This window comes from Petaurus breviceps, unplaced genomic scaffold, assembly GCF_028583685.1.
Source record: "Petaurus breviceps papuanus isolate PSGF00001 unplaced genomic scaffold, PetGlider_PUasm1.0 151, whole genome shotgun sequence".
In the NCBI taxonomy this organism is placed as follows: Eukaryota; Metazoa; Chordata; class Mammalia; order Diprotodontia; family Petauridae; genus Petaurus; species Petaurus breviceps.
In genome coordinates, this window is record NW_027185712.1 from 35,736,863 (window position 1) to 35,750,590 (window position 13,728).

The following is a 13,728-nucleotide window of genomic DNA, read 5'->3' on the forward strand; positions in this document are numbered from 1 at the left end:
GTTTGATTAAAGCAAGATTATTAATGTCTTTTGAGTTGCTTTCCTTTAGAAAAGCAGATCAATGAATCTGTGTTAGCAGCCATCCTATGTATGCTAGAGTGCTTAATGTTACATAGATCCACTCAATGGCTTGGTGGCCTTCATTTATCAGGAATCCTTAATGTGTGTGTGTGTGTGTGTGTGTGTGTGTGTGTGTGTGTGTGTTTGTGTGAGATGACTGTCTTGGGCAGTTAGACAAAGTCTAACTGGACCCCTCCTTAGAATAACATTTTAAAATGCCAAAAACTAATTATATAAGATTTTTTTTAGAGGGAAGGCAATTGGGGTTAACTGACTTGCCCAACATCACTTGGCTAGTTTTTGTGTTAAGTGTCTGAGGCTGGATTTGAACTCAGGTCCTCCTGACTCTAGGGCTGGTGCTCTATTCACTGCGCCACCTAGCTGCCCCTCTAATCGTATAAGATTACAAAATAAACCAATCATACTGAATAGTTATAAAAATATTTAAAAAAATAGAGGGCCCCAGTTTAAGAATCTAGCTCTAGATATTTTGAAACTGTGTGCATATCAGTGGGCTATGTCTACTGTCCAACTGTTTCCCTCCTTTTTGCTGTATGATAAGGCTACTTTTTCCTATCATGCATCTCTCTGATGTCCTCCATATTGCAAAATTCTTCCTTTTGCTAATATGATGCAACCTACACTTACTCCATTATCCTTTAGATTACCTACAACTCTAATTCTCCTATGATTGGTATCACATGACTTACAGCCATGTAGCAGTAATACTGAGGTTGAAAAAGAGGCTTTCTTTGGGGAGAAGCTAAAGCACATAAAAAGCCCTGTATAACTCCTGAAAGGCAATTCAGACTACTCTCTTCTAACTCTTCAGTTCTGGGCACTCCGCTGTCTATTTTCTCAGTTTATCCAAGATACAGTATTGATGATCCCTGCCACTGCCAATCATAGTCTGGATGATAGCCATTCTTGAGCCACTAGCCTCTTGTGCAGATAGTTAGGCTGAACTCCTCCGAGCCTCATTTAGGAGACTTTGCAGTGTTCTAAGGCTGGATATAATAAGCATGATGTCATACACAAACAGGAACATCCGGAGAAATTCAATCTCTGAACATCTCTCTTTGACAAGGACTCTGTGTTGGACATTTCTCCACTACTGTGGCACTTTAAGAAACCTTACACCTCTCTCCCCATTTTTATGCCTCATTTGATATGAATAATCAGTCATTAAATAAAGGGATTGCTGGTGTTGTATTTTACACAATTTCTTGAATGGCTTACATTTGCATGACAGAGATTTTGCTGAAGGATAGCCTTTAAGGCTACAGTTTGCTCTAGTAGATAGAATACCCTTTTTATTTTAACAGACAAAAAAAAATAAGTGCACGCGTCATATTTCTGTATCTACCCGTCATTTGTGTAGTTATAAAGCTGTAGTCTGCTTAGGATAGTATATGTAAAAATTTGTTCCCTTTCTATTACTTCATCATGGGCACCCTCTATATGTGCATATATATGAGTAGGTAGTTATTGATATTTTCTCAACTCCTTTTTAACGCTATGCTATGATATTTTCTAAGTTTCAGCATGTCTCTTTCTTGAGATATTTTCAGAACTGATCCCTCAATGTCTTCAAAATTGTATTGTCTGTAGCTCACAAGAAATAATGAGAGAAAAATAATGTGGGGTAGATGTCACTTGTGTAAAGTTCCCCTTCAAAGCTTGCTTTCCTTTTTCTTTCAGTGAGAGAGACATGGGGATTTGATAAAAAAAATAAAAAAATACCTGGTCTGGAAGCAGACTAGTTTGGCCTGGGTAGTACTGGGGACCAGAGCCTTCCAAATTGGTGCTGAGAGTTTGGCAGGATCTCATCTAGGCTTTTATGTCCTCGTGCTCTCAGAGATGTCCCTGTTCTGGGAGGGGCTGTCCTCACCTTTTCTCTTTTCCTCTGTCTCTCAGGGCCCTCCAGGGATCAAGTTTTCCTCTGACTGTCCAAAAATTCTCACCCATTTGATGTCTGCCTGGAGCAAATGTTCCTCTACAGCGAACACTCTAAATGTTCAATTGGATTATGTGATAAGCTGATTAAAGTAAGGCATGGAATAGGAATTGGATGCTGACGTATGAAAATCTCAGATGAAGACAAAATTCTACCAATTCAATTTGGCACTCCTCCCCCCCCCCCAATTGATAGCTTCAGAAGGTTGTCTAGAATGTTGAGAGGTTAAGAGACTTGTCCAGGGTCACAAAGAGACTATGTCTCTAAGGTGGGACTCAAACCCAGGTCTCCTTGACTCAGAGACACCTTTCAATCCACTAAGCCATACTGCTTCTCTAAATCAAAGTATGATTATGGTGTTACCCCAGATTACAGCTATATTTTTAAAGAGGACATTGTGAATTTAAATTAATATCTAATGAGCAAACATGTATTACTTTAATTCACACCAGAGGTTTTATAGATGAGAAGTCATTTCATAGATGAGAATTAGGATCTGTGGAAGTTACATACTAGTTGGGGCAGATGGTGTAATGATAACAAACCAGGCTACCCAGACCTTTTTTGTTTCTCTTCTGTCAAGAAAAATATTCTTCAGACTGTAAGTGGTAGAATGAACATAGTTAAAGATGGAACTGAAGCCTAAAATAAGTAAGTTGATGTAATTCCTTTAAATAAATTCAAGGCTTCTGGCCCTAAAAACTTACATCTCAACATCTGTTGAAAGGATCATGAGGTCATATGTTTAGAACTAGAAGGTTGGGGGAGAACCTGGAATCACCATCTCCATGAAGATGATCTTAGAGGTCATTTATAGTCTATCCTTTCCTTTTACCAATAAGAAAATGAAGCCAGAGGAGCCAAGTTATTTCTAAGATCATACAGGCAGCAAATGGCAAGGCACGGATTCCAAATCTGGCATTCTTTCTAACACACAATTACATTTACCACTCTATTTAAAAAACTTGCACCCTGATGTCACAAGTAAGGCATATCTATAGAGGCATGCTGGAACCAGCTGATACAGGTGGGGAGAACCCAAAGGTAAATTTTCAGTGAACATTCTGTAGTCTAGGTAAGAGGTGATGAGGATAGGGTAGAAAAAGAAAATGCTCTTCTTCCTCACCTATACCTCTTGGAACCCTTTTCTTGCTTTGAGATTCAATCTGTATCTCCTTTGAAGGAAAGTAGTGCATGTCACAGGGGAAGATAGAGTCTTAAGAAGGAAGAAACCTCATCTGAAAGTAGGCCCAGTGATATAAGGTCATTTGTGTTTTGTGGGCAAGCTGTAAACATTCTAAATTGATAACATGGGTGAAATTAGCTGAATAGCATAAATGGGATCACTAACCCCTCCCTCTTCAATCCATCTTGTAGAACTGCTAGATTAATCTTCATAAAGAGCAGCTCTGGCCAATCACTGCACTTCTTTAAAATTCAGTGGTTCCAAATAAATCACATCCAAATTGCTGATTCTGGAATTCAAGGTCCCCTTATATAAAGCCCAGATTCAACAAACATTTGTCAAAATGCCTACGATGAACAAAAAAATAAATAAATAAAACCCAAACAAGTCTCAAAACAAAACAAAAATTCTGTATGCTCCAAAAAAAGGTGAGTTAACTCACAGCTTCCTGAAACATTTTCATTTTTTTGCTATATCTGTACTTTTGCTCATGTTGTAACCTTCACCCGTTATAACTACCTCTTTGAATTTCTTTCTGCTTGACAAAATCCTACCATTTCTTTAAATGTTGAATCTTAACTTGAATGTTAACTTCTCCATGAAGTCTCCTCTGATCTATGCAACAAGATGAGTTCTCTCTTTCATAATAGGTGTTAATTAAATGCTTGTTGTCGAAGGAACTCCTACAGTTCTTTCTTTGATAATTATTCAGTCACTTAACTATAATAATTTGTTTTAGCTAAACTGGACAGTTCTCAACTCAAAGGTAAGGTCTGTGATATGCCTTTGGAAGGCAGCTAGGGTGCACAGTGGGTAGATTGTTGGACTTGGCATGAAGATCTGCTTTCAAATACCACCTCAACCACTTCCTAGCTACGTGATCCTGGGGAAGGAATTTAACTTCTCTCAGCCTCAGTTTCTCATTTAAAAAAAATAAAAAGATAAAGATAATAATGGCACCTGACTCAAAGGGTTGTTGTAAGCATCAAATGACAACCATAAAACGCTACACGAGTGATAGCTATTGTTACTATCATTATGCTCCTCATTATCCTCCTCACCTCCCAAAGTGCCTAACTTCTTCCCAATAATAATTTCCATTACACTGCTATTATTTAGCAAGATCATTCTATAAAGCTTCAGGAAGGAATTTTAACAACTGTTTACTTGTTTTCACATTAAATAATGTTGGCTCTGCTATAGGAAAACTTCACTAATTCGGTCTAATTATGAGTAAATCTTCTGAATTAATGAAAATTGTAGGAAATCTTGAGGATAACTATAGTTTTATTGTTTTCTCAGTATATGCATTAATTTGGACTAGGATAAAAAAAATCCTGGATACTAAAGGTCCTGCATTAATTAATATATAAGAATGACTTGTAATTAATACATTAAAAGTCATGTCTAAGCATTGTTAGCCTCTATTTATATTGTTTTAAACTGTGAGTGAGATTGCTATTGTACTAGAAAGTACAATATTCCCTTAAGTAAGTTAAAATTGTCCTTATTAAATCTCTGCTTTAATAAGAATCTCTTTTGACTCAGAAAACAAAGGTAAACTTCAGTCCATGTTTCCTTCATTTATGAAATCCAAATTAATGATTACTCTATTGATTTTTTGCTTGTTAACTAAATTCTCAAAAACAAAAAAGGCTTTAAAATTGGAATATGAAATTTCATAACTCCATCCATTAGTCCCAGTCCAACTCCCTATCCCCCTGGACCTCTCTGTTTCTGTTAATGCTAGTACCCTTCTCCAAGTCTCTAAACCTCAAATTTGATTTATATATTGATTTATTGATTCTTCAATAGATCTTTTTTCGGCCTTTTCCTTTCCATTTTTATTTCCATTATCCTAGTTTAGGTCCTTTTCACCTCTCATGTGACCCATTGTATATATCCTCCTACCTAGGATCCTTGTCTCTGGTCTATTTCCTACTCTAAGTCTTCCATCATGGTTCCTACCAAAAAAAAAATATTCCTGCTATATATCGTATTGATCCCCTCAGTCTGCTCAAAAACATTCCATGACAACCCACTGCTTAATGTCCAAAATCCCAAACTTGACATCTGAGGTTTTCTGCAATCTGTTCCCAACCTTATATTTTCCGTCTTATCTCTCACATTAAAAACAAAGAAACAAAACTTTGGTACAATTCCACTGATTTATTCACTCTGCATAGAACACAACTTTTATTTTCAGGCCACTATACTATATACAAACCTCAGTCTCCTATACAGAATCACTGCCAATATTCAGTCCCTTAGGAATAGGTATTCTCCAGGGCTCTGTCCTATACTTTCCCTTCTTCTCAGAATGATATTATCAGCTTTGGTGGATTCAACTCTTATCCCTACACACATACTAAATTTGCACAAATATCCCATAGCTCTCATCAATTTATCAAGCTCTAATCTCAATTAAAAATGCCTGATAGACATCCCCATCTGGATTCCTCTAAAGGATCTTAAATCCAAACCAAATTATATTTCCCCCTAAAGCCTCCCTTTCTTTTTTCTTCTCTTTTTCTATTGATAAGTCCATCATTCTACCAATAACTCAGATTCACAACCAGGGAATCATCCTTGGCTCCTTACTGTCACTCACATGACTTCTCTACTCCTATCAGTTGCCAAATCTTGTCAGTCCAGTCTTGCCTCTATGACTGATGTGATAACTACAAGAGCCACATGCTACCAACAACACTTCCAAGTGCAGCCCAGATTTAAATGTATTTGGAAAATATTTAACAAAATAAAGTACAATGAAACATAAATAATATCACATTTTAAAACTAGGTCAATCCCTGGTCTTCAGGGATTCTTACATACAGATTTGTGGTCCTCATTTCTATTTGAGTTTGGACCACTGTTTTACAACATCTCTTAGTTTTGTTTTCATTTTCTACACTCACTTCGTTATCATTGACTAATTCAGGTCCTCATCCTTTCTTATGTGAACTAGTTTGACTATTCCCTGATTGGTACCTCCCCTTTAAAAATCTCTCTTCTCCACAACTTTGATATTGATACTGCTAAGGCACAATTCTAGTTAAATTTCTCCTCTATTCCATAAGAGCATCAGGAGGGTAGGAACTGTTTCATTTTTTTTTTTCTCTGTACCTCCTGCGCAGTAGAATAGGCGCTGGCACATTATAAGCACTTAATCAGGACTTGCTGATTATTTGATTGGCTTTCCATCACCTTTGGGATAAAATCCACACTCTTTTGCTTGGCATTTAAAGCTTTTCACAATCTGTCCACAGCCTTGCTTTCCAGGATAATTGCACATTGTATCCTGCTGCCCATGCTCTAGCCATATTGACTTATTTGCTGTTCCCCATACGTGATGCTCCATTTCCTACTTCAATGTCCCTGCATGAGCTATATATATCATCTCTCTTGGAACACCTAGCTCCCTTGAAAAGAATTGCAAGGCTGAGATCAAGGGCCTATTCATTTCAGAGGCCACCTTGCCCCCAATATTGCTGGATTTACTTTTTATGTATCTTCTACATCCTTATTTTGAAAATGCTGCAGTCCTTCAACCCTATTCCACCCCAGTAGGGGTATTGCTTTACTGCATCGAAGCAAAGTATAGCATATCTCATTTCTATAATTGTATCTCTAGGCCCTACTGTAGTGGTTCCTGACTCATAGAAGGTCTTTATAAATGCTTATAGATTGACTGAATAATGTTCGCATGGTCTGCACTATCTAATAAACCCTTCTTGCTTCTTTCTGCTTATCCAACCTGTCCTTTAACATCCAAAACAAATCCAACCTTCCCCACAGGGGTTTCTCTGACCATTTTATGTTCAAGTAATCACAAACTTTTAAAAAGTTCTGGTAACATTTGTTGTCTATGCAATTTGTTTGGCTACTGTGTATTATGCAGTAGGAAGTATACTCCTTGAGGTCAAGAACTGTTTTTCATCTTGTCTCTAATCACAGCAGATATTGGTCAAATTGTTAAATTGAGCTGAGACAAGTGTTATATTTTTATCCTTCATTTTTTTATTGTTAAACTTCTCCAGTGTAGTTTCCCACAATTCGATGGTAAACTCTTTGAAGACAGGAACCATTCCATCCAATGAGGTATACTACTTCTTTATACCTCTCACACTGCCCAAGTGTCTTACAAATTATAGCAGGTCCTCAAATAAGTATTTGTTGATAGTATTTGATTTGCTACTAGATTTCCTCCATGATTATCCTTAGGAAGTCTTCCAGGAAACAAAGACAACTGATTTTTTTTTTGGAGGGGAGAATGCAGGGCAATTGGGGTTAAGTGACTTGCCCAAGGTCACACAGCTAGTAAGTGTTAAATGTCTGAGGTGAGATTTGAACGCAGGTCCTCCTGACTCCAGGGTCAGTGCTCTATTCACTGTGCCACCTAGCTGCCCCAAGACAACTGATTTTTATCAGTAGAGTTAGATAAATTTAGGAGAGTCTATGCTTCCATTTCTCTATTAGGTTCTACCTCTTCACAATTACCTTTATAAAGAGGTCAGGAAATAATAGGGTAAAAAAACATGTTGCCTAAACTGAGGAACTATAGTGTGAAACAAAACAAAACATCCCATTCCTTAAGGTTTAAGGTTAAAAAAAACTTTTTATGAATCAAATTTAAAATACATAATATTTTTTTTTGCTTGTATGATAGTAAATGTTTCATATTATATTGGAAAACAACTTGGCTTCATTTGCTTTATTTAAGTGCCATTCAAATATTACTACAACTCATGTTTCCTTATATCAAGCAATTTTAAATAATAAATTATCTTGAACTACTTTGATTACTAATTTTAGCACTCTATTGAATTGTTTTCAAAGAGATATTCATTTGGTTAATTGGAAGATGCAAAAATTCAACTCTTTCTCCTTTTTCTTTTTTATATTTTTGATATCTAATCTAAAATTGCTGGTTAGTCTGGGCTCCTATCATTGAGAACGTGAATGTTTTGTCTTTCAGTGACATGAAGACATCTGTTTAGATGTGTAACTTTTAGTATATTGACCTTTCTTAAGAAAATGGTTCTAGTCTCATGTTCTCTTTGGGCCTGTGTAGTAAGTATGACAAGAAAGTCAAGCCACCAACTATTTTGGAGCTGATATGTCTAATCGCCAGCTTAAGGAAACTCAGTTAAACAGAGGTCATTCAACAGGTACACAGACAGGACTTTCCAACATTACCAAACCTGGATTGATTAAAGAGAGAAAGGAGGATCAAAAGAATTTAAATCCTACTGATGATTAAGTCTCCTTCTTCCCTCTTTATTATGAAGATACTAATTAGCATAAATGATGCCACATCTTGAATCTTCTACTGCTTCTTGGACATCTTGAACTATAGATCCTATAAACATCTTAAACTCAACATGTTTAACTTCAATTCCTCTTTCTTCCTAGATTCTTCCCTATTTCTTACTTCTATCATCAAGGGCACCACCATATTACCATCATCTCCTCTGACCTTGTCATTGCCTTGGGGCAGGCCCTCCTCACCTCATGTTTGAACTACTGCAAAAGATATCTGATTGGTCCCCCTTCCTCAAAATTCTTTCCCCGTTAGTCCATCCTTTATTTTGTTTTCAAAGTGCTTTTCCTAAAACATAACTCTAGCAAATATTCTACCTCTCTCATTGAATAAACTCCAGTGGCTCTCTGTTACGTCCAGGATAAAATATGAAACATCTGTTGGGCTTTTAAAACCCATCATAACCTAGTTTCTTCCTACCTTTCTAGTCTCCTTAAACTTACACTGTTCCATGTACTCTAAATCCAGTGACCCTGTACATCTTTCTATTCCTCAAATAAGACCTTAGATTCTCTGAATTCCTGCATTTTCACTGGCAGTCCTCCCACACCCGGAATTCTTTCCCTCTTTGTCTCTATCTTCTGGCTTCCCTCATCTGTTTGATTTCCTTCAAGTATTAGGTAGAAACCTGCCTCCTACAAGAAACCTTTCTTTATCCCCCTTAATGCTAGTGCCTTTCCTATCCCATTATGAAAGTTTTTTTTAATTTATCCTTCTTCAATAAACATTTCTACTAAATTGCTAAGTACAATTATACACAAAATAATTTCAATACTAACTGGTGAAAAAAGACTTTAAAAATATAATGTTAATTAAAGTACAGAATACTCTAAGATACTGGTATAAGTATATAAAAAATAGAGGAATCAAACCTGCAGTGAGTTATTCCTGATGCCACATAACTGCTAAAGTATTATAAAGCTGACATATTTTATTGGAAGTGTCACATGCTCCCTAACAGGGTATATAATTTTAAACGACATATACTAAACAGTAGACATAACAGTACAGTGAATACTATATTTCTCTAGTGTTGGTTAAAAAAGGGACTTTAGTTTTCAGGACTTGTATTCTATATCCATACAGGTATGTAGGATTGCTTCTACTGTGACTAATTTTCCAACCTACATAACAATCAACTCTAATTCCATTCAATCAGATTGGGATACATATGGGGCCACTGACAGAGTGAGTAAAACAGGAGAATTTGTCTCAGTTCCATGAGGAAAAGTAGAGACTTGATAGAGAAGGTGTTAATGTTTTTGATTCTTAATGCAATAAACATTTCTTGAATAATAACTGAATACTTTTATAATTTGCCTTTCTAAATTCTGTACTGAAATAGTATAGAAAACCATGTTGGATTAAGATTCTATATCTATAAATAACCTTGAACCTGGCATTGACTGAGCTCCAGAGGCCAGATAAAGAAGTGACCTCTCAAATGGGTCCTCCTGGGTCTGTGGTTAACCAAGCTTGGGATGCCAGCTAAAGAAATGACCTTTTGAATGGGACCTCTTGGGGCAGGGCCAGGTCTACATCCTATTTCAGAAGGAAGTAGCTATGAAAGAAGAGACTTTTGGCCCCTTTCCTCCAAGATTTTGAGCCCCATTCATTCCAGGGGAAATGATTGGGTGTTTGCGCTCAAGCCCCACCCTAAGATATTGTTTTATGTGCATATTTTATGCTATCCCTGTTACATTGTTGTAAAGTTCTGTTGATGTCAGTTATCTCACCAGTTACCCCTAAACTCCCATTAACAAATATAATGAAATGTATTGTTAATGTATTTTTGTTTTATAAGGGACATGAAAGATCTTGGGGTCAAATATAAAGGTAAAGGGAATTTGAAGGTCTTCCCTGCCTCCTTAATAAGTCTAAGGGAATTTGCAGACCTTCCCTGATTTGAAGATCTTCCCTGCCCCATAATAGGCTGAATGTAATCACATGGAACCTGTGGTGGGAGGAGCTTGCTGAAGGGTGGAGCAAAGCCCATAGGAAATTGGGAGTCAGAGCAGCCAGAAGGTGGGAGAGGGAGGATGCACCCAGGGAGACAGCTAGGCTTGTGAGTGTTTGCCCCCCTGCTATGACAGTTAGGCTTGTGAGGATTGGTTTGTGGGAAGGCTAAAGGATGGTGTGGCTCTCTGCTGTGTTATGGTCTATTAACTTCTATGTTGCTGTGATGGATTTGGTTTCCTGCTATTGGGATTTGGTTTTCTGGGGTTTAAATAAATGTCTTGCTTCTGTCTTCTACATGGAGAGTCTGTTATATTTTGTGATTGAGAACCTATGCTGGCATATTTACAATTGTCGTCGGCACTGTGAATATTGCATTGGCACTATAGAGATAATATCATATTAAAAATTAACTAGATTCTGGATTTTGAGTCAGTCACTAACAAGCTCTGAACCTGAAAACACTGGACTAGGTATTATATGAGGTCCCATTCTTCTCTGTAATGCTATGATTTAATTCATTAGTCCAGTCACAACATTTTTTCTTGGCCATGTTTCACCCTAAAATATATTCATAATTCACCTTAGCAACGAAACTCAAACCTGAGGGTATTTCCCTTTTTTCCCTAGGTGGAAGTTACATGCATACATACACAGAGAAATCGAACCAAAAACATTTTACTTATGTCAAGAGGAAATTGGCATTGTAGCACAAGTAAAAGCAGCTAACATTCACACCATTCTTACAGAACAAGGTACCTAAAATGAAATTATTTCATCAGTCTTTTCTACAGCCAAGGAAATTAATAGTCAAGATGTAAAATGTAGAAGACAAAGAAACAGGGTGGTTGTTTAAGGAACACATTCTATATTCAAAAAGAGGAGTGTCCTTATGAGGTACTAGTACTATTACTACTGATAATAATAGCTAATATTTATAAAGTACTTACTAGGAACTAGGTGTAATGCTAAGCACTTTACAATTAATTATTTTTTTAAATTTACAATTATAAAATCTCATTTGAGTTTTACAACAATCCTGGGAGGAAGGTGCTATTATTATCCCTATTTTACAGATTAGGAAACTGAGACAAAAAGACATTAAGTGACTTGCCCAAGATTACATAGATTGGGAGTGTCTACAGGTCTTCCTGACTCCTGGCCCAGCATTTTATCCACTGAATGACCTAGCTACTAGGTGAATACTGCTTTCAGCATCATCTTGTCTTCTTCATCTATTATTTTGTGAACTACATTTCTCAACTACAGGTAAGAAAAAGGCTAAATATTGGAATGCACTGTTCACATGAACAACTTTATTTTGCTGAGGCAGATTCAGGACTTTCCTTAAGAAATTAAATTTTTATTCAACTAAGTTTTATATGTCTTTGGACAAAGCTGCCCTCAGACAAACTGGCAATCATGTCATGATGGAAAAGAAAATGCTTTGAGAGGAAAGAGTCCAGAATACTAAGGGGCAGGTAGAAGAATAGTTGAAAAGAAGGATTGAAGACAGGGTTATAAAGCTATGCTCTACAGTATAGCACTATTAGAGAATGTAGGAATATTGAAAAACAGAAAACTAGGGAGATGCCAATTTCCAAATTTAAACTAGCACAATTTGGCAGAGCTCTAGTTACACTATTTTCTAGTTACATATGGATAATATATAAATGTCTTCAATGTGTCTTTAGAGAACTGCACTATCAAAGCTAAGCATCAAAGAGTATTTTTTCTTAAAATAAATATGAATTCTGGTAATGTATTCCAAAAATCAATTTCATTATAATCTTGCTAAGAACTATAAGATCAAACCAGATTCCTGACATATCTATCACCAAGCAGAAACGGGGGAGTGAAAACTGTTTGAGCTCCTCTATAAAACCACATTATCATAGGTAATAAATATTTTTTAAATAGTCATTTTCCACCTATGTGTTTTGTTATATTTTAAAAAATTTTAATTTTTCCTTTTCTTCAGGTGTGGAATTTTTACTGTGATATTATTATATAAAATTAATAATACATAATTTTGAGTACTCACTGTGTACTGCATTATAGAGATACTCATTCATTACTTTGAAATTCATTTTTCTGCTTTTCAGTAGTTACTGTGGCAACAGGACAAAGAGGTACAAAAACTGAGGTAAACAACAGAGAAAGGGCAAAGGTAAAATTAGCAAAGATCAGAGGAAAAAAATTCTGTTACTGGAACTGACATTAATACCTTTCCTTATAGGGGAGCAAATTTTGTTATCTATGAAAGTGATGTCATCATTGAAGAAGATTAATACAATGGGTAGGAGGCAGTCTGTAAAAATAAGATGGTGATCACAGATTCTCAGAGTAGAAGAGACATTTGTATCTATCTAGTATAAACCATGCTTGAAAAACAATGCCCTAATTCATTCAGTTTGTTAAAGACCAGAATTATATAAAGAAAGGTAATTAAGTTGTAACCAAAACATGCTGGCTCATAGGATCTTTGTCCTGCATAGTTTGCACTTTAGCATAAGGACTACCCCTTTTCAAATGAAGAAATAAACAAACAAAAAACACCCAAAGTATCATTGATATGTGGACTCCTGACTTAATGGAAGCAGGCATCAATCTTTCTGTGTCTTAGTATATAGTTTTGTGAGATGCTATAGTAAAAATATGCTACCACCTGGTGGCTACTCATTAAAGCCCTCTCCAAACTTAGGTTTGTGTCTAGAAAATGGATACAGTCCATCAATCAGCCCATACTAAAACAAATCTATTGGATTAACACATGAGAAATTTAGGCTGGCTATAGAGATTAATTGCTAGTAAGAATTATTTGTAATTGTCTGTATTTTAGCAGGTTATGTGATTTTTCTTTTACATTAAAAAAAAACAAAACTAGATAAATGTACTTCCCTTGAAATGTTTTAACTTGGTAGGAACTACCAGTGTTTATCCTAGTCTACTGGCCTTAGATTTGAGTACTCTGAGTTCCCTTCTCACTAGGATGAGTCATTGAAGGAGGATTTTAATAAGGGCACATATATCTCTCCTTAAAGATTAATTAATTAGCACCATGATTTAGGAATTAGTCACTAATGTGACTTCTGAACATTGAAAATTGTTCTTCTAGGTCCAGTAATTCCTGGTTGAGTGAATAGCTGCCAGCTTCCCTGTAGAACAACTGAGCTCTTGGGTCAGAACCTAGGAGAAAGGTCAACTATGCCTATGCCTCTATATACACACTTGTGCAGGCAAACA

General features: G+C 36.3%; 1 protein-coding gene across 6 annotated transcripts in view; it reads right to left on the reverse strand.

Moving 5' to 3' along the window:
* CTNND2 (catenin delta 2) overlaps positions 1–13,728 on the reverse strand; it is a 1,206,354-nt gene that overhangs the window by 418,572 nt on the left and 774,054 nt on the right. The window lies entirely within an intron of this gene.